General features: G+C 36.1%; 1 long non-coding RNA gene across 1 annotated transcript; it reads right to left on the bottom strand.

The window, feature by feature from the left end:
- Nucleotides 1-304: 304 nt before the first annotated feature.
- Nucleotides 305-20,990, bottom strand: LOC103888103. Its single transcript, XR_652480.4, has 2 exons — nucleotides 20,270-20,990; nucleotides 305-910 (listed from the first exon to the last, which is right to left on the bottom strand). It is a non-coding gene; the product is annotated as an uncharacterized LOC103888103 (long non-coding RNA).
- Between the last annotated feature and the right edge of the window lie 2,755 nt (nucleotides 20,991-23,745).

Below are 23,745 nucleotides of genomic sequence, written 5' to 3' on the forward strand. Positions count from 1 at the left end.
TGAAGGTATTAACCATGTGTAAAATTTTGAACAAATGTTTATAACTCTAACTTGTTGAATACTTGTTGACATACTTGTTGAATTTGTTAAATTTTTAAAAACTTCCTGATTATACTTGTTAAATTTTTGAGAACTCTAATTCTTCCTCAAAATTGGTCCTTCATTCATTTCCACTTCTCTTTGGAATGTACAGTATTTACAACTATGGCTGCAGATTTTTTGGGGGGTGGTTATTGATTCAGAAAAAAATGCTTATTAATATGTCACTTGGGCAGGCACTATTAAGAATACAGAGTGACTAAAATGCAGTTGCTAAAATTTAAGGATAATCTAATGATGAAATAGGAAAAGCTTTACAAATAACCAGAGCAAGTGAAATACAGAGTATGATCAGCATAATGAATAAAGTGTTGACATAATACATAATACATGAAGTCCTAATACATAATGTTATGGTGACAAGAGAAGCCCATCTGGTCAGAAGCATAGACTGCACACTGTTTTTCGGTTGGCTAGTGAAGGATGCTCCTCTTGGGCTGTGCTGAGACTAGCAAAAGCAATTGGCGAGTTTTTTTTTCTTTTTTTTCACAAGGACAAAAATGTTTGTATTTGGTTGGCTAAGACATTTTGAAGAAACATTTTTCAATTTAATTGTTAAGAACATTTTGATGGCTCTCAGCATCTCAAGCTCCAAGGATATTTCAACAAGTTTCAGTGCTGTGTCATCAAACAGCATGTTTCTCCTTTCCAAGGTTGAGCTTTTAAGAGTTATGGGGTCTACTTTTCCTGAGGTCATGAAGTCCTAATACATGCACTTTTGAAGCATGATGACTCCTCATGCCTCCTGGGTATTTCTGCTTCTTTATGAGAATTTCATTGTTATTCATGTGTGGATGACAGTTTGAATGACCTAGAAAGAACAAAACATAAAAGTAATGATTACATAATTCATGCCTTCTCTAATTAACTATGTTTTATTTTCTAAGAGCTGCAGATGTTATATTACTCATAAAAGTCTGTTCATATATTATTTATGCCACACGAATAAAATGTTTGTTAGCTTGAAACACTTAAGCAAATTCTCTGGGTTTCTTTAAATTAAAAAAGCAGGTATGAGGGTATACTAACCTTGTGTCTTTTGATTTTCTGTATTCTGAAGGCTTGACATCCAGGGCCTTGCTCCTGCCTCACAGGGTTCACTAATTTCTAGAGATAGTAAGTCAACAACTCTCCTGCTAGCAAACCTTTCAAATGCAAACCAACCAATTCAGAGCCCAATCACTTCCTTATCAGGTCCTTCTCATACACCAGTCTCTCCACCTGCCCAAATCTCCCCAGGTACCAGACAAGGAAGGATGAGCCCTGTGCTCAATATTATTTTTACAAGATAAGCCCATACACATTTCACAATAAGTCTAAGAAGAACATGGGAAGAACAAATATCAAGCTCTGAACAGTGGTGACCTCAAGGGCAGAATATTAGAGAACAGATTTTTGAGTTCTCCCTTTCATAGGATTTTTTTTTTTTTTTAATGTGAGAATATAGCACATTTTTATTTTTATATTTTTTCACTATTTTCAAATTTTAAAAAATATAAAGAGAACTGGTGAAATTAGTTTACTTAAGCACATACTTCATAGCTTTGTAAATATTTTTATATCCTCCAAAGTTTCAGTCTCCTTTCTAAAATAAAATGAATACAATTAAATGAAATTTTCTCCTTGTAATTACGCCTGTAAGACTGATAAAAGGTATGAATTTGGTGGGCAGGAGGAGCGTGTGAATTATGGTACCAAGTTGAGAAGAAGGAAGAACACAGAATTCTATCCTATTTTTTCATTTTAAATTAATGCCATTTGGAAGGGGAAGGGGACAATCACATTGAGGGAGGAGACACCCTACTGTGTTTTCTTTGATTTGAGGTGCATAAATTGGAAGTAAATAAATACTGTCTTAAAAGTTTTTTATGACACTCTTTTGAAAGACATATTTGAGAGTTCTATATATTGTCTTTCTCCCCTCAGCCCCACCTGTCCCTCCAGGGATCTTTGACATTTAAGGTTTTAGGAAACAAGGCACTTGAAAATGAGAAAATAAGAATACTGAGCCAGGATCAAGATGCAAATAATTTAGTGAGAGCCTTAAACAAAATTAAGAAGTGACCAAAATGAAGAAAATAGAATGAAAAAATGACCAAACTCGGTCAAACATTTGGATATATTTTTAGTGTTTATTTTCAAGGATTCAAGTGGTATTATCTTTTAACCCTGCAACTTCTCGCTGTGGCTGCATGTGGAGATTACATCTGGAATAGGATGAGACCTGCTGTAAGTGTGAGGCCTGAACCCTGCCCCTCACCCTCCCCATGGCAGGCACTGATGGACAGACCTCACTAACTCCTCCATCACTGAGAAACACAGAGTGGAAGCTGTGAGTCCACTGTACTATGCATGTGCTTAGAAAATGTCCAGTATTCATTTCCATATTTCTTGTGATAATGAGGCAAATTTTATCTCACTTTCATGAAGTAATAAATTTAAAATGAAATTAAATGAAATAAAACGTTCTTATCTGTTGGAGAAGCTATGAGCAAAACCCAAGAGAAACTGTTACACCTTTCTTGTGTGGGGTCAAAGCAGTGCAGTGAGGAAGTGATGAATGTATAAAGTATTTTCACTTTTTAAAACACTCGTCTATGCTGTGTAAGTGTCTCTAGCTTAGTGTCTCCTAAATTGACATGCACCTGACAAATGACTATTGATTGAAAAGATAAATGAACAAATACATGATGCAATTTTGGGGAGGAGGGGATCATCTTGTTAGCCATCCAAGAGGACTGAAAATTCATGTTGAAGTAGGTTATTCAAATATTAGTTTAAGTACTATGTACTTGTAGGGAATTCCTTATTCCTACTGGTTATCAAAGACAGCCGCACTAGTTATCATGACAGACAAACAGATCAGCATGGCCATGGTACGATTCTTTTTTTTGGCAATATTAAATGCTTCTGTGTCTCTCACTACTTATTGGGAACCCAAATGTGGTCATATATATCCATGTTGTAGATAAAATGAGGGATGACCGTGATATTTGAAACTGGCTTCCTTCAGCTGTGATCGTATAGTGGTTAGTAGTCTGCATTGTGAAACTGACGTTCTTCAAACTTAATGGGAAAATCTAATTACCACTCATAATAGAACCCGTACAAAGATATTAACCTTGATGCTTTGATCTAAAAATATTTAAGTATTTAATTTTTAATGCAATTCTCTTAACATTTAAAAATAATCTAGAACATGCTAGGTGTTACAGATTTCTAAAACAATGAAACATGGCCCTGACCTTGTGAAGCTTGGGGTTTAGTAGGGGAGTCAGGGCTATATATACTATCACAATACAAAATAATGCTATACTTAGGAGTGTCAACAAAACAATATTAACTCATAGAGGTGGTGATGATATAGGAGTTAAGAAAAAATTATTTAGGCAGATAGTGAGGGTATGGAAATCCTTGGTAAAGTTTTCCTTTTAATGAAAACCAGCCCCCAAATCATTTTCTTTTCTAACAAAGAGCAGCCTGTAAAATCGAGCTGCAGACATAGACAAGCAAGCTGGAAACTTGCACAAGTGAATGCCAGTAGTTGTGCCAAGAGGAAAAGTCTACCTGGGACTAGGCATGTTCAAAATGGTGACTCCATGTTCCCTTCTTTTGCCAGCTATGCATACAGTAAGGAGCAGACAAGATGGCCCCAGCCAAATGAAAAGCCAATTTGCATAATAAGATTAGGATGGGCTGGCCAGCCTTCCTTGTGCACTGTGTAAATGTCACACCTGGTCCAACCAATCTGTGGGCCCTAGTAAATCAGACACTGCCTCTTCAAGCCTGCCTATAAAATCTGGTGCAGTATGCCACAGGCTGGTTTTTCCCTTTCAGGAGCCCCTCTGTCTCACAAGAGAGAGAGAGCTATTCTCCTTTCTCTTTCTTTTAGCTAGTAAACCTCCACTCCTAAACTCCCTCCCCCTGTGTGTCCCCGTAATCTTTTTGAGGGAGAGACAAACCTTGCGTATTTACCCTGGATAATGACACAGCTTCAGTGAGGTCACTAAAATGGAGAAATTTTAATTTTAACTTATTTATTTATTTTTAGTTTCAATCTGTTTTGGAGTTCACTGGTTAAAAAAAGAGAAGAAATGAATAAGTGAATAAATAAATGTAATGCCTCTAAGACACAACAAGGGCAAAGGCAGAGAGGAATTTAAAAACATGGTATCACAGCACACTCACTGTGCAGTAGCTGGAAATAGAATATAAATCATACATTGTTCTTCAATGTCAAATTACTGAAGGCCATATGGTATCTATTTGGCTTGTTTAAACTGCACTTTCAAATGCAAGAAACAAAACAAATTGTATTTCAACTTACTTGCTTCTTTCTTAAGGAGGAACCTACCTACCCTTTCTAATCTCCTTGTCTAGAGGGAACAAACAGGTTTGCATCAGCAGCTATTCTGTTGGTGTAATATGCATGTCCAAAAATAGCACCAAATCAAAGAGTTTTAATCCTCAATTTTGTTAAATAGCTGGATATACTGGATATTTTTCCAAAATAAATCTAAGTAAATATTGAAAAACAAATACATATACCAACATGGTATACTTTGGAACTCTGAGTGACAGTCCATGGGGTAGCCAGGCAGGTGTAGAAACAGATGTTGCCCAGCACAAAGTCTCTGGGTCTGTTTCTTCCAGCCTCCACCCATCATCACTCTGGCTGGACTGTTTGATCATCAGCCTTTGTGTTCTACTCATGATTGTACCTTTTATTCTTTATTTTTATTTATTTATTTATTATTTTTTTGAGACAGAGTCTCACTCTGTTGCCGAGGCTGGAGTGCAGTGGCACGATCTCAGCTCATGGCAACCTCTGCGTCCTCAAATCAAGCAATTCTCCTGCCTCAGCCTCCCGAGTAGCTGGGACTACAGGCACCCGCCACCACACCGGGCTAATATTTTTTTTTTGTATTTTTAGTAGAGACGGAGTTTCACTGTGTTAGCCAGGATGGTCTCTATCTCCTGACCTTGTGATCCGCCCGTGTTGGCCTCTCAAACTGCTGGAATTACAGGTGTGAGCCACTATTCTTTGTTTCTCTCCATTTGTCTTACTACAAATAAATATATAATCTAATTTCCCAATAAGCCCATATTTTTAAAAAAATCAAATATGGACATACAGATAGTTCAGAAAGGAATGAAACGAAAAAGGAACTTCTCTCCTTCCCCTGCAAGTTTCTTTCCCAAAGAAGTAATTGGTATCAATTTCTTGTGATTGCTTCTAGGAAGCAAATGTGTAAATATGTGCTACATTCTGTGACTGGAGTCAATCCCAGGAATTCTGTTTTTCAATACAATCCTCAATATCAGGAAAAATTTCCAATTTATTTGTAGTGTGCACCATACTTTCTTTGGGTAGTTTTATGTTCCTCTCTGTTTTTGGTTATTCTTCATTTTCAAATTTTAATATTGTGTTTTTTCCTTTTGGTGACCAGGTTCATTAGCAAGTTACTTATAGACGACTTCACTCTTAGTTACTTATTTTCAATCTATTTACCCACTTTGTTTCCTAATTAATTAATTTTGCTTTTATCTTTATTATTTTCTTCCTTTTCTTAGGTTTATTTTGTTATTATTTTCTAACTTTTGGTGTTGAGTAGCTAAATTCTTTTGTTTTTATTCTTTCCTGCTAGTTATATAGATATGCAAGGGTAGGTATTTTTCTCTGCTTTTAATTTCTAATATTTATTGTTTTAATTATAATAATTTCTAAATACTTTGCAATTATAATTTTGATTACTTCTTTGATCTTAGACATTTATAGGAAGAAAATTACAAATTTCAGGGTGGTTGTAGTTTTTCTCCCTGATTTTCATTATTATCTTTTATGTTTTGTGTGTGGTTGTGTATGTGCATCAAGAATGTAGTCTGTACTATTTCTGCTTTTCTCCTAATATACAGCCAATTGCTTTATAAATATAAGTGATTAAAGTGAAGTATATTCTATAAGACTATAGAATTTAATATATTTTCATTATTTTAGCTTCAATTATTTTGTGCAGAATTTCAAATTTTTTCTTATCTATATTTTTTTTCCTAGCATTTCTTGAAATTTACGGTTTTGTCATTGTTTTTGCTATGTTATTTATTGTTATCTTATTATTTAGGTAAATGCGTGTTCTAAATGTTTCATCTTTATGTGTTTAAATTCCTTTAGACTCTTCCTTGAATTCAAACTTCTCTGACATTAGTATCATACTTTCAAATTTGTATTAATATTTTCCTGGTCTGTCTGGATTTGTTTAAACTTTGAAAGTTTTTACCCTTTTAGAATTTCCCTATATTATCCATGTTTTATAGGATATGTGTTTGCTACTTTTTTTTTTTTTTTTTGAGATGGAGTCTCACTCTGTCGCCCAGACTGGAGTGCAGTGGCGTGATCTTGGCTCACTGCAAGCTCCACCTCCTAGGTTCACACCATTCTTCTGCCTCAGCCTCCTGAGCTACTTTTTAATTTAATTTGTGAAAATTTTTTATTCATTTTAATGTATATCTTGACATGTTTGAGAGCAAAGTTATATTTAGACTTAGTTCTGTCATCCTGACATCTTTTCTGCTTTCGATACTATATATTCAATTGAACTAGCTTTTGAATCTGCAAACTAATATTCATTTTAGTTGTTTGTTTTTTTTTTTTTCTCATTTGGACTCCAGCTTTTGGTACTGGCAGTGCTATTTGAACAAAGCATTTTGCTACTTTGTTTTTACTGCTTCTTACTTATACCTTCTTTCACTATTTACTTTTTACTATGTACAAATTTACTAGTTAGCTAGTCTGAGGTATAGGACGACGAGACAAGAAATTCATTTGCTTACTTAATTCAAACTCATTTTACGGAGTTTCTATAAATGTGCTTAAGTCAATGAATTATCTCACAACTACAAAACCACTGTAAGTTTGATTAAATCTAGCATGAAAACAGCGGTTTCTGGGGGGGGAAAATTAAAAGTCTCTTAGAAAGCACTGAGATATTCTAAAAAACACTGCACCACCAGCATGAGTTGGCACAACTCAAAAGCAGAAGCTAAGAATGATAAGTAGATATTACTGCTTATAAGCTTACGGGTCAGCTGGATGTTCTTGTGATCTCACCTGGACTCCCTCACGCATCTGTGGTTCACTGTGGGTCAAGTATGCAGCTCTGCTAAACTCGGGGGCCTCTCTCCATGTATGGGAGACAGGTGATTATAGCTGGTCTAGGCTGGCCTCCCCTGGGATGGTTGCAATCTGCTCTTCATATGCTCCCATCCTCTAGCAATCTTCTGAAACTTGTTCCCAAGATGCTGGCAGGACTCCAACAGAAAGGGAGCAGAAGTGCCAGGTCCCTTGAGACCCAGGCCAATCTCAAGCTGGGTCTCTTGAGACCCAGGTTTAAATCTCTATTGGCCTCACCAAGTCCAGAGGCCAGCCCAGATTCAAAAATGGAGAAACATATGCCACTACCCTCCATAAGGAGGAGTTTGTTGTAGTGTCACATTGTCAAGACCACAGGTACTTGAGGAATTGAAATGCTTTGTCAATGGGCGCTCCATATATTGCTACTTGGAATTAGAATCCTTTTGTCTTCATGCTACCCTCACCCTGACTCATGCAGCCCAGGCCTTGTCAGGGCCTGGAGCATTTTTCATTAAAAGGAAGACTGTTTCATCACTTAAAAAAGATAGAATGAAGTCTGCTGTGTGGCAATTCATTTGGGGGCTCTTATTAATGTGTTGTTCTGTGACCTATGTCAGTATGTTCACTTTGAAGTTTCAAGATGATCTGCACCCTAGGATAACTGAAAATGTGTACATACCAATTTATGAACTTTGCAAAAGACTATGCTTTTCAAACTAAAGACAAAATTGTTGGAGAAAATTTATATTTATTCACATTTGTATTTTATATTAGTGTTTATAAAACATATATTTAGGAAAGTTGGATTTTATACATAACTGCTCATTGATTTTATTATAGTCATGTCTATTTTCAGGGATTGTAGTTTTCACTGAATGATTAATTTATATCTCTGAGATCTGTGATATATAAACACAGTTCCATGATTCCACAGCAGTTATGTTTATATTATTTTTCTCAAGCATACTGTAAGTTCTCTCCAGTTAAATGAATCTAGCTCTAAGGAACATAACACCTAGGAATAAAAAGTCTTTCCAAATACATTGCCTAAATTTGGCAGGCTGACTTCAGAAACATAGTCTTGTTTTGTTTTTGTTTGCGTGTGTGTGTGTGTGTGTGTGTGTGTGTGTGTGTGTTTTAAGACAGAATCTTGCTCTGTCACCCAGGCTGGAACGCAATGGTGTGATCTCAGCTCACTGCAACCACCACCTCCTGGGTTCAAGTGATTCTCCTGCCTCAGCTTCCCAAGTAGCTGGGACTACAGGCGTGGTGCCACCACACCCAGCTAATGTTTGCATTTATAGTGGAGATGGGATTTCACCATGTTGGCCAGGCTGGTCTTGAACTCCTGACCTCAAGTGATCTGCCTGCCTTGGCCTCCCAAAGTGCTGGGATTACAGGCATGAGCCATTGCTCCCGGCCTAAGTCTTGTTTTAAAATAAAAATGCACTTGGCTCTTTTGAACTTGTCAAAACTACCAATGACATGAAATCACTTATTATTATTTGTTATTATTATTAATTTGTTATTAAATAAAATTCCTAAAGATCAAAATTCAAAATGAAAAATAAATCCAGGATATATGTCTCAATCATTTATTTCTTTTCTTTTCAGCAAACCATTCACACATAAAGTGAAATGGAGAATTTTAGCAATCCTTAAGTATTTTAACAGGGCCACTTGACTGAATTTTAGTAAGTCTCGAGATATTTATTGAGATAATTATCACATATATTAAAAATGAGGAAAAATTAGATTCAATGGGATATTTCCTTTGTGGTCAATATCTATTAGGTGGTATTATGCAATGGAAAATTTGAAACAATTATTGTGTACCAAATGATTCATTAAATGATTAGCTAATTGATCATATTTATTATAATCTATTTCAGTCAATGGTCTCTAAGGATGAGAATTAATATAGGAATGCCATTAGCCATTTATAAATGAAAATTTCTGCTTTATTCTTAATGGCAACTGACTACTAGCTAAAGGCAAAGTACGTTAAGTAAACCCAGTAGAAAAAAAACTAGAATCTATAGAGACTGTAGTCTAGACAAATTGCAGTTACGTAATTTCAAAACTGCATAACAATATTTTAGTCAACAACCACATACATGATGGTGGTCCCCTAAGATCAAAATGAAGCTCAAAAATTCCTATTGTCTAGTGAAATCGTAAACAACACAACATCACAGCACAATGCATTACTTAACGTTGTTTGTGGTGATGTTGGTGTAAACAAAGCTACTGTGCTGTCAGTTACAATTGTATGCAGTACATAATAATGTATAATAATAATAAGTATGTCACTGATTTATGTATTTACTATACTACAGTTTTTATTGTTGTCTTAAGGCACGCTCCTTCTACTTATGAAACAAAAAGTTAATTGTAAAACACCTTCAGGCAAGTCCTTCAGGAAGTATCCAGAAGTAGGTAGGCATAGTTACCATAGAAAATGACAGCTCCATACGTGCTATTGTCCCTGAATATCTTCCAGTGTGCAGGCAGAAAACAGTGATCTTGATGATCCCGACCCTGTGTAGGCCTAGGTAAATGTATTGTTTATGTCTTAATTTTCAACAACATAAAAATGAAAATAGAATTTTTTTCCAAAAATATGGATATAAAGAAAATATTTTTGTACGGTTGTATGCTGTGTTTGTATTTTGAGCAAAGTATTATTTTTAAAGAGTTGAAAAGTTTTAAAAATTAAAAATGTTTAAGTTATAACAAGCTAAGGCTATTATGGAAGAAAGAAAAATATTTTAAATGAATTTAGTGTAGCCAAAGTGTACAGTGTATATGACGTCTACAGTGTACAGTAAGGTTCCAGGCCTTCACATTCACTCACCACTCCCTCGCTGAGTCAGCCAGAGCAACCTCCAGTCCTGCAAGCAGCATTCATGGTAAGTGCTCTTTACTGGCATATACCATTTCTTATCTTTTATACCATATTTTTACTGTACCTTTTCTAGGTTTATTTATGTTTGATACCTCTGTGTTACAATTGCCTGCAGTGTTGAGTGTAGCAACTTGCTGTACCGGTTTACAGCCCGAGAGCAATAGACCATACCATATAGCCTAGGCATGTAGTAGGCTACACCATCTAGGTTTTTGTAGTACACTCTATGATGTTTTCACACAATGATAAAATCACTGAACAATACATTTCTCAGAAATATATCCCCCTCTTTAAGTGACATGTGACTTTGGTTGTATACATAAGGATATCTATTTTATAATTAATATTTCCAATTGTGTTTTCTGATAGTATCTCACGTAATGAACACAGCAACCCATTAGTCAGTTCAGGTAAGTTTTACTAAATAACTATATAGACTTGTGAGTTTACATGACTTGGCCTAAGTTCAGAGCCAGTCTGTGGTTGACTCATTTTCCTTGCACCAAAGCCCCTGTTCTCTCTACCAAGACAGTACTGCATTTGGCCTCATCTGTGTGCACTTCTGGGAGAGCTTAGCCATTATCAGGGATGATGGAGGAAGAGAAAGAAACTCAAAGAACGTATCGTGGAACAATTTCCAGCCTTGAAAAATGGCATAGAAAGAACTCAGTTTCTTTTTTCCAGTAAGTGGACCTGATTTCTGTTCAATGGAAGTCATTAAAAAAACTCAAACATTTAAGAATATGGACTTCAAATCCTATATCAAACTTCACTCAGGCAATGTTAAGCCTACATTTTATTTTACATAAAATAAGAACTATTTAATAATATTGGTAGTATTATTGATTATGAAAAATTTTATTCTGTTACATTTTATGGGTATATTATATTATTGTTCAGCAGATATATATTCACCACCTCCCTCCATGACTTCTGTAGACAGCATGCACTTCTTTGCCCCACTGATGTTGAGCCCAGTCATGTGACTTTCTTCGACCCATGGAACATAACCCAAAGTGACAATGTGCCAACTCCAAGTCTGCACTGTAAAAGTCAACATGTGTCCCTATGTCCTTCTTGTGCTCCAGCCATCCATCACAAAGAGTAGATCATGCCTCATGTAGCTGCCAGTTCAAGAAGGAAGAGGGACCTGTGGACCAGGCATTGGGCCTAACCCGCAGCTTGGAGCCCAGACTAGCCACATTTAGTTTAGGTCAGCTGAATCTCAGCAATGCATAGTGAAATCATTGGTAATAAGGCTGGAAAGATAGTGTCTAGAAAACTAAGAATACCAGATTAAGTTATTCACAATTACTCTATTTTAGGTGAGTGAGAATTATTACAAGTCTTTGAGCACAAATTTTGCCAAGATTATTCTGGCAACAATGTGTAGGGCATAGGGCCAAGACTTCAAATGGAGTCTACGTCTATAGCTCCCAGAGAAGAAATAAACCATGCCGTTAGTTTGATGCTAGGATTTTGAGCATGCATGAGGCAATGTGAAGAATAAATGGGCTTTGGGAAGAACTCATGCTTGGAAATTTACAGCATGATGGCTTAATACCCAACAGAAATAATGAACCTGAATCTCTGAGAATATGGTTGTCACCTAGTTCAGGAGTCTCCCTTAAGAACAGTCACATAGTAAATATTCTGCAATTGTTTTATTTTGTCTTTACTTTGGTATCTCTTGATAAGAACCTTCAGGTTAGGCTTTCAGGTCATTGCTGTGTTTTTACATTTGAACAATCTTCTTAAGAATTAACTGCCATTAAGCATGGAGTGAATTGTTGACTCGCCTTGTTCAAGACTGAAAGCAAATCTGATAAATGTGCTACTGAATTGTTATGAATTGTTTTTAATTTATCTAAGAACATACCATACTTATCTGTAGGATTTCATGGTGTGGCTTACTAACATTGAATTCTTCATTACGAAAAACTAGCTAATCAATGTAAATATACTATGGCTTGAGTGTGTCTCTCAAGATTCATGTGTTGGAAACTTAATCCCCCATGGTAACAGTGTTTGGAGGTGGGGCCTAACAAGAGGTGATTTGTTCATGAGGGCTCTGTTGTTATAAATGGATTAATGTCATTATTGTGGGAATAAATTAGTTATAAAAGCAAGTTTGGCCACATCTCTCTCTTGCTTTCATGTTCTTTTGTCCTTCTGCTTCTGTCGAGGAATGATGTAGCATGAAGGCCCTCACAAGATGCTGGCACCATGCTCTTGGACTTCTCAGCCTCCAGAACCATGAGCAAAATAATTTTTTATGAATTACTCAGTCTCAAGTATTCTGTCAGAGCAACACAAAACAAACTAAGATAAGATACTTCATGGTTATCAGTGCCAAGAACAAACCAAATGATCAGACTAATATAATTCAATGACTGAGAACCTAGGGCAGTAGTTTTCAATTGTAGCCACAAATTACAATCACTTGGTGATGTTTTTAAAATCTCCATGTCAAGGCTTTACCCTAGAACCAAAAAACTTATTTTTAAATACCTTGCTGGTGATTTTATTATGCAGCCATGGTTGAGACTGGGCATATATGTCCTATCCAGTTTTTAAAAGCCAAATAATCTGGAGAGTTTACCTATACAAAATACCCCCTGTGAAGACCATCATTCCCCATAGCCTAGTTTTTATAATCAGGCAAAAAAATAAATTATATATACAATTCAATTACATAAATGAGTTATGCCTATATAGATAGATATCTGTTATATCTGTATATAGGTATCATTATATTGTCTATATTATTATCTACAATTATATATCTATAATATAATTATGTAGATAATTTAACATAATATAATTGTCTATATACAGACAGATATAACAGATATCTATCTTTATAAGTAGATATATTTATATCTACATATATTATATACATATAATGAGATTAACCCAACACAAAAAATGGAAAAAATATGGGGAGGTGGACAAAACCCCAATTATTGGGTGGAAATTGTGCTCTGAGTGCTTCAAGGTAACTGGTTTTGAAAAAAAGTCATTTTTTTTAAAGAAAAATAATTTTATAGATGTCGACACAGCTGGCTAGATTATTGGGATTTTGAAATGATCCTCTTTAAAGTCAATTTGGAGACTTGTCCTGTATTCAACAGCACTGCAGCAATAAATGTGACATTTTATAATTATAAAAAAAATGCCAGGGCCAGGTGCAGTGGCTCACACCTGTAATCCCAGCTCTTTGGGAGGCTGAGGCAGGCAGATCACTTGAGCTCAGGAGTTCAAGATTAGCTTGGGCAACACGGTGAAACCTTGTCTCTACAAAATAAAAAAATACAAAAATTAGCAGGGCATGGTGGTGCACACCTGTAATGCCAGCTACTGGGGCTGAGGCAGGAAGATAGCTTGAACCTGGGAGGGCAAGACTGCAGTGAGCCGAGATCACACCACTGCACTCCAGGCTGGGTAACAATGTGAGACCCTGTCTCAAATAATAATAATAATAATAAAAGCCAGAATATAATTGATCTAATTTCTTTTTTATTTTTTTTTATTGTGTTCAAATATACAGAATGTAAAATTTACCGTCTTAGCCATTTTTCAAGTGTACGGTTCAGGGACATTAAGTTCATTCACATTGTTTTGCAACCACCACCACTGTCGATCCACAGAACTCTTTTTCTTCGGACAAAACTGAAATCCTGTACCCATCAAACAACAATGCCCCACGTCCCCCCTCCCCAATCTCTAGCAACCACTATTCTACTTTCTGTCTCTATGAATTTGACAACTCTGTATACCTCATATAACTGAAATTTTATGGAAGTATTTGTCTTTTTGTGACTGGCTTATTTTATGTAACATCAAGTCTTCATCCGGGCACGGTGGCTCACACCTGTAAGCACTTTGAGAGTCCGAGTTTGTCAGATCATAAGGTCAGGAGATCAAGACCATCCTGGCTAACATGGTGAAACCCCGTCCCCATCTCTACTAAAAATTAAAATAAAATAAAAGTTAGCTGGGTGTGGTAGTGCGTACCTGTAGTTCCAGCTACTTAGGAGGCTGAGGCAGGAGAATCTCTTGAAACCAGGAGGCCTAGGGTTGCAATGAGCCAACATCGCACCACTGCACTCCAGCCTGGGTGACATAGTGAGACTCCATCTCAAAAAAAAAACAGTTTTCAAGATTTATCCATGTTGTGGCATGTGTAAGAATTTCCTTCTTTAATGCTGAATAATATTTCATTGAATGAATACACTACATTTTGTTCATACGTTCGTTCATCAATGGACACTTTAATTTCTTCTGCCTTTTGGTGTTGTGAGTAATGTTGCTATCAACTTTGGTGTACAATATGTACACCAATATGCTTTCAATTCTTTTTGGTATATGCCCAGAAGTGGAACTGCTGAATCACATACACTACTTTTTAATTTTTGTGGAACTGGCATGCTCTTTTCCACCGTGGCTGTACATAAAGTGGCTGCACCATTTTATGTACACAAGAGTTCCAATTTCTCCCATTCTCAACAAAACTTATTTTCTGCTGCTCTTTAAAAATAGTAATCACTCTAATGGGTATAAGGTAATATCTCACTGTGGTTTTTATTGAGCATCTTTTCACGTCATATTGGCCATTTGTATATCTTCTTTGAAGACATATCTATTGAAATCCTTTGCCCGCTTTTTAACCAAGTTTTTATTTTTGTTGTTGTTGAGTTGTAGGAGTTCTTTATACATTTTGGATATTAATCCCTTGTTAGACACATGATTTGCAAATCTTTTCTCCTATAATGTGGGTTGCCTTTTTACTCTGTTACTTGTGTCCTTTGATAAAAAGTTTTTAATTTTGAAAAAAAATTCACTTTTTCCCTGGGTTTTTGGTGTCATACCCAAGAAACGAGTGACAAATAGTTCATTTACTTCTAGCAAATTCTGTCTGATAAGTCAAGAAAGATTATTTACAATGCAAAACAATTAGATTGTCTGGCTTTTCACATTCAAAACACAGGATATTAAAAATAAACAAAATCGAAGTTGGCAAACTCTGGGACTTTATTGAACTTTAACTTTTGAAAAAACATTACTTTTTTTTTGTTTAGTTAATTACTTTACCTGAAGTTTCTAGTTCATGTTTAGTTCATGGATGCTTTCAAATAGAAATAACATGAGAACTCTTTTGAAGTCTACATCTATGTGTTATGTGTCTTTGTTTTGCCAAACCCCCTAGTAGAGTTAATAGCAAAGAATAGCTACTCAATATACCCTTAAAATAATATTAACCCAGGTGGTACTGATAGTATTTACACCATATATTCATTTTATAGTTGAACAAATTGATATCTTGGGAGGCAAAATAATCCAAGTGATTAATACTGAATATAAAACAGATAACTTGCTTGTACACAGAACAAAAATACTTGGGTTTAGATGTTTAGATAGCCTGTCTGAACACACAGGACAATGGATACCTGTGGGATGTAGGTGTGCATATCATGTTGCACTTTAATTGTGAGCAGGTGGTGCAAGGGGGACATGAAGATAAATGTCGGGCCCCCAAGAAAATTTATTCTAAGAATCTACCCTTAGTCCTATACGTGCTCCTGAAAACTCTTACCCTGCCCCTTGAGGCTTCCCACAACTCATGCATTTCCCAGGTATTAGCAAAGTATAGTGACAGATGCTGAGAAACCATCTGTGTAAATTGCCCTCTTGGCCGACCAGGTGTCTTTTCTTCCCCCCTCCCCCCGCTCCAAGATGAAGTCTTGCTCTATTGCCCAGGCTGGAGTGCAGTGGTGCAATCTCGGCTCACCGCAACCTCCCCCTCCCAAGCAATTCTCCTACCTCAGCCTCCTGAGTAGCTGGGATTACAGGTGCACACCACCATGACCAGCTAATTTTTGTATTTTCAGTAGAGACGGGGTTTTACCATGTTGACCAGGATGGTCCTGCATTCCTAACCTTGTGATCTGCCCACCTCAGCCTCCCAAAGTGCTGGGATTATAGGTGTGAGCCACCGCGCCCGGCCAGCATCTGACTTTTAAACTCATTTTGTTTGATAACATTTATAGTAGTTTAGGCCTTAAGGGGACTTCCAAGGCATTAGTTTCATATGCCCTTCTTTTCAGATGGAGAAAAAGAGGCCAAAGGAGGCAGTCACTTGATACAAATAAACGGCCAGTAAGTGGTGTGGTCCAGATCCTAAAGGGACTCCCAGATCCAAACGCTTTTACTGTTATCCTTCTGTATTCATGGGGGATTGGCACCAGGATCCCCAGTGTTGCCAAAATCTAAGGATACTTTAGTTCTTTATATAAAATGGCATAGTATTTGCATTTAATCTATGCACATCCTCCTGTATACTTTAAGTAATCTCTAGATTACTTATAATAGCTAATACAGTGTAAATGCTATGTAAGTAGTTGTTATACTATATTTTTAAAACGTGTGTTATTTTTGTATTGTTCTTTTAAAATTTTTTTGAATATTTTTTCATACATGGTTGGTTGAATTAACAAATGTGGAATCCATACATAGAGAGAGCCAACTGTATATTGTTAGAAATGTCACCAGAGGCAGAAACAAAAAAGGGACTATAGATATGCATTCCAGGAACTGACTTTCTCCTTGTCTTCTAGAAGCTTGCTCACCCTCAGCCTTCCACAAAGGCAGAAAATCTTTGGCTTCTAGCACTCTGACTCCCCCAAACCTACTAATAAAGCCATGAGGATCCTGAACATGGGGACTTCCTTAGTCCAGCCCCAGGGCCTCTTTAGCTAAATCCACTGCCACCAGAAATGTGATGGCTGGACTCTTTCCCAATTTTCTCCACTCTCAGCTACCTTTGATGAAGGGGGCTTCATTCTGTAAAGATTAGCATAGCTTGCTACTGGAGGTTTTCCTGTTGCCGTATTCACAAAAAATTGTATTGGCAAGATTGACAATTTTCTAAAATGCTCAAATTTATCTGACCTTACAAATAACATCCACTGGAAAATTATCAGACATCTGTGAGAGTCATTTTGGGTTCAATTAAATTTTTGATGTGCTGTGAAATTGGGTCAGTGCATTAGAATTATATTTTAATAGTTATGAATGCACTCATGAAATGTTCTTCCGTGCAAATTGGCAACACTCCCAGACTTGAGGAAGCTTTGAAGAGATGAATTTCAAAATTCCTGATTAGCAAATATGTGCAAGAAGTCAGAAAAGACACATCAAGAATTTTCTAATAATGTACACAATAAATTCTAGATTTATCTTACTATTATGATCTTAAATGGGGTATTTGCACTGAAAAAGGCAACATTATTCAATGCTTTGTGTAGAAAGCAGGAAATTTATAAAAGGAGAAGCTGATCTTTCTTCTTAGAGTTTGTGGTTCCTGTGAAGTCATTGTACTTAGTCAACTGTTTTCTGGATTGCTTAACAGAGTAAAAATAGGACAAAGCAATGAAAGTTGTGGAGACTCAGATTTCCACTGTATGTTATAAAGAACTTCTTAACAACACACTGCCTTGTGAGGGAAAAAATTGCAGCTCATGCAGAATGGCTAAGCAGAAGGTGGACAACTATCTTTCAGGGATATTATAGAGGAGGAGTTTCCAATCTTTTGGCTTCCCTGGGCAACATTGGAAAAATAAGAATTGTCTTGGGCCACACATAAAATACATTAACACTAATGCTAGCACATAAAATACACTAACATTAGCACATAAAATACACTAACACTAACACTAGCTGATGAGCAAAAATTGTAAAAAAAATTTCATAATATTTTAAGAAAGTTTATGAATTTATGTTGGCCCACATTCAAAGTCGTCCTGGGTCGCAGGCAGCCCACAGACCGTGGGTTGGACAAGTGTCTCATAGAAGATACCACATAATATTGGATGAGAAGTGGACTCAGTGACTCTCAAGATCCTTTTGAATTTTAAGAGTGGGCTGGCGTAGTCTAAAAAATAGAGCCAAAAGGTTCCTAGGTTGCCTGGTGGAATCACTGATAAGTAATAAGTCTCAGAAATGAATTTTCACCTAACCGAATTTATAAGTTAGTAGTACTAAACTTACCTTTCTGGAACCCACATAGAAACTAAGGGACAGACAGCTTTGGATGCAAAACTCACTCAAGTGGAGCTGGAGGAACCTGGCAGGTTACACAAACTTAAACTCCTTGCAGGGCCAGCAGGTCCTCTGAAGCCAGGTGTAAGACAGGAGTGTAGTGGATGTTGAGGACCAGCTTCAGAACATGTTCAAAATGTAAAGCATTTTTTATTTCCTTTCTTATCAAATCATTGCCATCAACCCTAATCCCTTACATTAGGAACACATAGGAGATAAACAAGAGAACTCTGGAGCAAATGGCCAAGACCACATAAGAAATCTTTGTTGGGGTCCAACCATGACCCATCCGCAGTGAATGTTAGCACAGTAGAGTGTAGAGTTTTCTTCAGTTTCTAAAAGCTTACACAAGGCAAAGGTGAATGTTCACCTCGGTGCCCTTCAATTTCATCACATCCTACATTCACATCATGTCTCTTTTCCACACTCCTCTTCCTTACCCCTGCCCCTGAGTTCTTCCCCGTGATACCTGACTTCACCAGTGCCTCACATGCAGGACCTATTCTTCTGCCTCCTCTGAATCAACATTTACCTAAGTTATTACTCATCCCTCTAGTCCCTCTACATATGTTATGGAGTAAAATAATGGCAAGATTTAAAGACAAACAGAAACATACTCTGGGCGCCTCTTCCCAGATATTTGCATAGTAGTCAAGTTTTCTTATAACTGAAAAACCATTTCATTAAATACTGCTTCCATAATTGTAAATTCCATGCAGGTAATCAGCTGTTAAGGGTAATTTTTTTTTTTTTTTTTTGAGACAGAGTCTTGCTCTGTTGCCTAGGTTCGAGTGTAGTGGCGCGATCTCCCAGGTTCATGCCTTTCTCCTGCCTCAGCCTCCTGAGTAGCTGGGACTACAGGTGCCCGCCACCACACTCGGCTAATTTTTTTGTATGTTTAGTAGAGATGGGGTTTCACCGTGTTAGCCAGGATGGTCTCGATCTCCTGACTTCGTGATCTGCCCGCCTTGGCCTCCCAAAGTGCTGAGATTACAGGTGTGAGCCACTGCGCCTGGCCAGGGCAATTGTTTAAGGTATTCTTCAGTTGTGCATCCCCCATCCCACCAGGTAGGTCAGCCCCTCTACTTCTGTGCATAAACCTGGAAATGATGCAATGGAGATGATTTTAAAATCCCTTACTACAATCTGTACTCATTCGACAAAATTTAACCAGTTTCTTCTGTGGAGGAGCTATTGTACTCTTCAACAAGCAGCATTACTGATCTATGGATAACATTATTATACTAAAGCACTTTATTTTTTTTCTAAAAGTTTATGCGTTTATGGCCTCTGAGGTTAAGCCTATTATTTTTCCTTCATTGAGTATGATTTTGCTATATTTTTAAGGGAATTCATTTAAGTGTTATTTGACATTTAGACTGAAATGAATTTTCAGTTTGTTTGGAAGAAATACTTTTAAAAAGTTAAGAAGTCAGAAGTCTACAAGTCAATGGAGATAAAATATGAAAACTAGGACTTGGTTTTAAGAAGTTATAATCACAACTGCTAAAATTAAATCAACTTACTAGAACCTTCTGAAAACAAACATATATGCAAATACTGTAAAATATATGGATTTATACCACAAAAACCCAAACACAGGGAACCTATGGTAGCCATTTTTTTCTGTCAAAAGCCAAGGCAAAACTGGTCTAATTTGCTTCCATTGAACCAAAGTTGTGAAATAGAATAGGGATGATCAAAGCATCCATTTTCTCAAACTTTCTCTTACACCAAACCTTTTAGCCAAACTGCTAGAGAAGATTAAAACCGAAGTTTCATCCTCTTTTTCCCTTTGTCTAATCAGTGCTTGGGAGAGAAAATAACATAGGTAGGATTCCTTGGTTTGCTGGGTAATCGAGACTCTCAGCTAAAAACAAAAACTTTTGTAGTATTTATAGAGGATGACAGCTCCAGTTTTGAAATCTAGAAGGCAGTGATTAAAAGAATTTGTTTTTCTCCTCTCCTCTCAAGAATGTATCGTACTTGCATTAAGAAGGAAAATGAAGCTCGGTGTCTAACATGCTCACCTTAAAAAGTACCTCTCAGTCAGGTGGGTGCAGCGTTCTGGGAAGTCTTCACATGCCTCCTCCACCGCAGAGAGCTCCTCGCTCTTCAGAAGAGGGGACCACTCTCCTTGGGCAGGGAAGACCCTTCTCCTACAGCTGGAAAATGGACCGGAAGCAGCTTGGAGCTGACTTTCTTTGCGCCGCCTGCCAAAGGCTCCTCAGTAGCATTGCGAGAATCCAGTGCCCAGATTCAGGGCTGGTTGAAGTTACAGTTTTTTTCCATCTCCGCTTTGAAAAGACAGAAAATGACCGAGATGAAAATACCAATGACAGCCATTAAATAAAAGATAATAAAAATGGCCAAAGCAAGCATGAGATCCACAATGAAAATAATCAGTTTTGCCAACATGTTGGCATTTCTTCTCGTTCACAGAATGTATTTCAAAAGTCCCAAAGGCACCTACTATGTGATTATGTCTTTGTAAAATGTGGGCAGGAATAAGGACATTTCTAAACATGCTGAAGAGTGTTGTAATTCTTCTAAGTATCTACCAGGAAGGCTGGTTTAATGAAAGTTTTGATTTCCCAACTGGTACAAAACAGTGGCTAAAGGTAAAGTGTGGAATATTGCTTCACTGTGGGGACTCTAATGGGGAGAAGTACAAGAATATATTTCATCCTATAACTGTGTAATTACTGATTTTAATTTCCACAGAGTATAGACACCCTAATGTGCATTTATAGCATAAAAGGCTATTATAGATATCTGATGTTTCTTAGAAAATTAAAATGTGCCAGTCCAGTGTAAAGGGAAAATAAAGCCATTTTCAAACATGCAAAGCTTCAGAAAGTTTATTTCTTTTGTGTATTTTTTTAAAGTTACTAGAGAATATAATTCAATAAATTATTTTGCTTGCTGAAAGAGAAATACTTGGCATGGAAGAAACTGCAAATTTAGCCAATAGAGCAATGAAATTAAATCCCAGAATCATAGCTCAGCAGCAGACATACAAGGCAATAAATTCAAATTAGGAAAGGAACTTAGTGAGCTACCAGAGATAGTCTTTAAGAAGACAGTCACTTTCATATGTTAAGTGGTATGATGAAAAAGCATGATGATCTAAAAATAAAATGGCCAGTATATATCTTAGTTAACGAGGTAAATGAAAGGTAAGAAGAGAATTCAAGAAAAACCACAACGTTGAATAATGAGCCATGATCCTCATATGAAACAAACTAAACTGAAGCACAATTCTGAGAAATTGATAGAATACAGGAAATGAGACTTTATTTGTCCTTAATATTCAGAATGTTTCTTCTTTAAGTAGCACAGATTGAGAGTGGGAGATTGTACTTCCAAAGGGTTCAATCACACTGCTTGATTGTACAATGAAATTGCCAAACTCATAATATTTCAAATACTGTCACATGTTTTACATTTCTAGAGACCTAAAACAAGACAAGAAAATTAAACTTATTCAAGTGATAGAACAAAATAAAAAGGTTATGAACTTTAACAATTTAAAAGTAATGATATAGCTTGACAAAAGTTGGGAGGCATGGTGGGAGAGGTGGAGAGAAGTGAGGGAATATTAGTTTCCACACCTTGCATAGCTGGAATTCAAAGGATATTGTCTAATACTAGTGTAAGAAAAGAAGAATAGGTATAGTTTTCAAAATAATAAAGAAGACTGATGGGAGATCTAAAAATACATATTTAATGAGATTTGTAAGATAGAATGCGTAGCACAAGATGTTGAATTCTTCATCTTTTTGGCAGGAAATTAGCAAATACTGTTTAAAACTGCTAAACAAAAAATTTGATTTATTTAGCATATTATCTAGATCTTTACTGTCCAGTATGATAGCCACTAGCTACATGTGGCCATTGAACACTTGAAATGTAGCTAATCTGAATTAATATGTGCTATAAGTATAAATACAGTTAAGATAAAACATAAAATTTAAAATATTCATTTTTAAATTTGACTATGTTGACTATATGTGAAATAATAAAATTGTGGATAAATGAGATTACATAAAATGTATCATTAACATTATTTTCACCTGTTTCTTTTTACTTTTTAAAATATGGCTACTAGACAGATTAAACGTGGTTCACACTATGCTTCTATTGAACAGCAGTGATTTAGAATTTCCAAGCTAATCATCACAAGAACCAAAACCAAAAAATGTTAAACATAGTCCTCTTTGCAAAGTAGGACAGTTGTAGGGATAGAGAAAGACTTTATATTTTTACTTTGTGCTCTTTTGCGTAGCCTGAATTTTTATTATCAAGTCCATGCATTTATTGACTGAAATACACATAAAATATAATGTATAATGAATAAAAATTATAATACATTTTTAAAGAGTGTATTAGCGGGGTGAACTGAAAGCAAAAATCAAACAAATGAAATAAGAAGGGTAATTTAGACAAAATGTAAAAACAACACACCTATAGGAAAAGAACGAAAGGGAAGTGTAGATAATTATAATTATATTTTGGATATGAAATATATTATAATCTACGTTTTAGATATTAAATTTAGATTTTAAAATGTATTATAGTAATCAATAGTGCATTTTTTTAAACTTACGATCCAGTTTTAGAAATCACTGGGTAGTTTTCTACATATTGGATTAAATAATAATTTTCGATAGCCAGTAGAAGATGGCAATGTAATGATTAATACAGTGTACTTAGCTTTATGCTTAAGTAATACACACATGCTCCAATTTAACAAAGAGATAAATTTGGCAGTAATCATTCTCACTAAGGAAGCTTGTCCTCAACTAAAAGAACCAATGAAGAATTTCAGAATTGAACACCCTCAAGTATTATCTCGGCTTCCACTCTCTAATTTCGCAGAACTGCTAGAGCAGTAACAAAGGCAGGGAAAGGATCTAGATTTTTCTAATTGCAATTTTTAAAGATAGAATGAAAGTAAATTCACATGCAACATTTACTAAAATCAAATGTAGAGTCAACATTTCTCAGGAACATCAAGTAAAACTAAATAAATATTACTATTAATTGGAAAAAATACTGAGTTCAGTCTTTCATAATGAAGAGCAAATTTTTAGAGGTCACTGGGGAGAAAACTCTGTTCCTTTAAGAATTTGTTCCATCAAAAACGCCAGTAAAGTTGTGAGAGGAGCAGACAGAAATGTAACATCCATATGAATCAACTGTCCTTTTGAATATTTGTTTTTAAATTTGCTCCACTGTGTGATTTTAAAAAGAGAGGAATATATCCCACTTTCACTTTCAGTTGTCTTAATTTCCCTTTAGATCATCCTTCCTTTGGCCAAAACTGTTTTCTACTGATACTTGCATACGATGGCCTATGCTAGTAGGTTAAATATCCTCAGCCTTTAAGGTATCTGACGGTGAATTTTAATTAAAAATAACTTCTTTTAAAGAATAGATTTTGAAAGAAAAGATAGAAAGAGATGAAAAGATAGGAAAAGAGAAAAGGGGAATTGAGGCATTA

Source organism: Papio anubis, chromosome 16 (assembly GCF_008728515.1).
Source record: "Papio anubis isolate 15944 chromosome 16, Panubis1.0, whole genome shotgun sequence".
Taxonomy (NCBI): domain Eukaryota; kingdom Metazoa; phylum Chordata; class Mammalia; order Primates; family Cercopithecidae; genus Papio; species Papio anubis.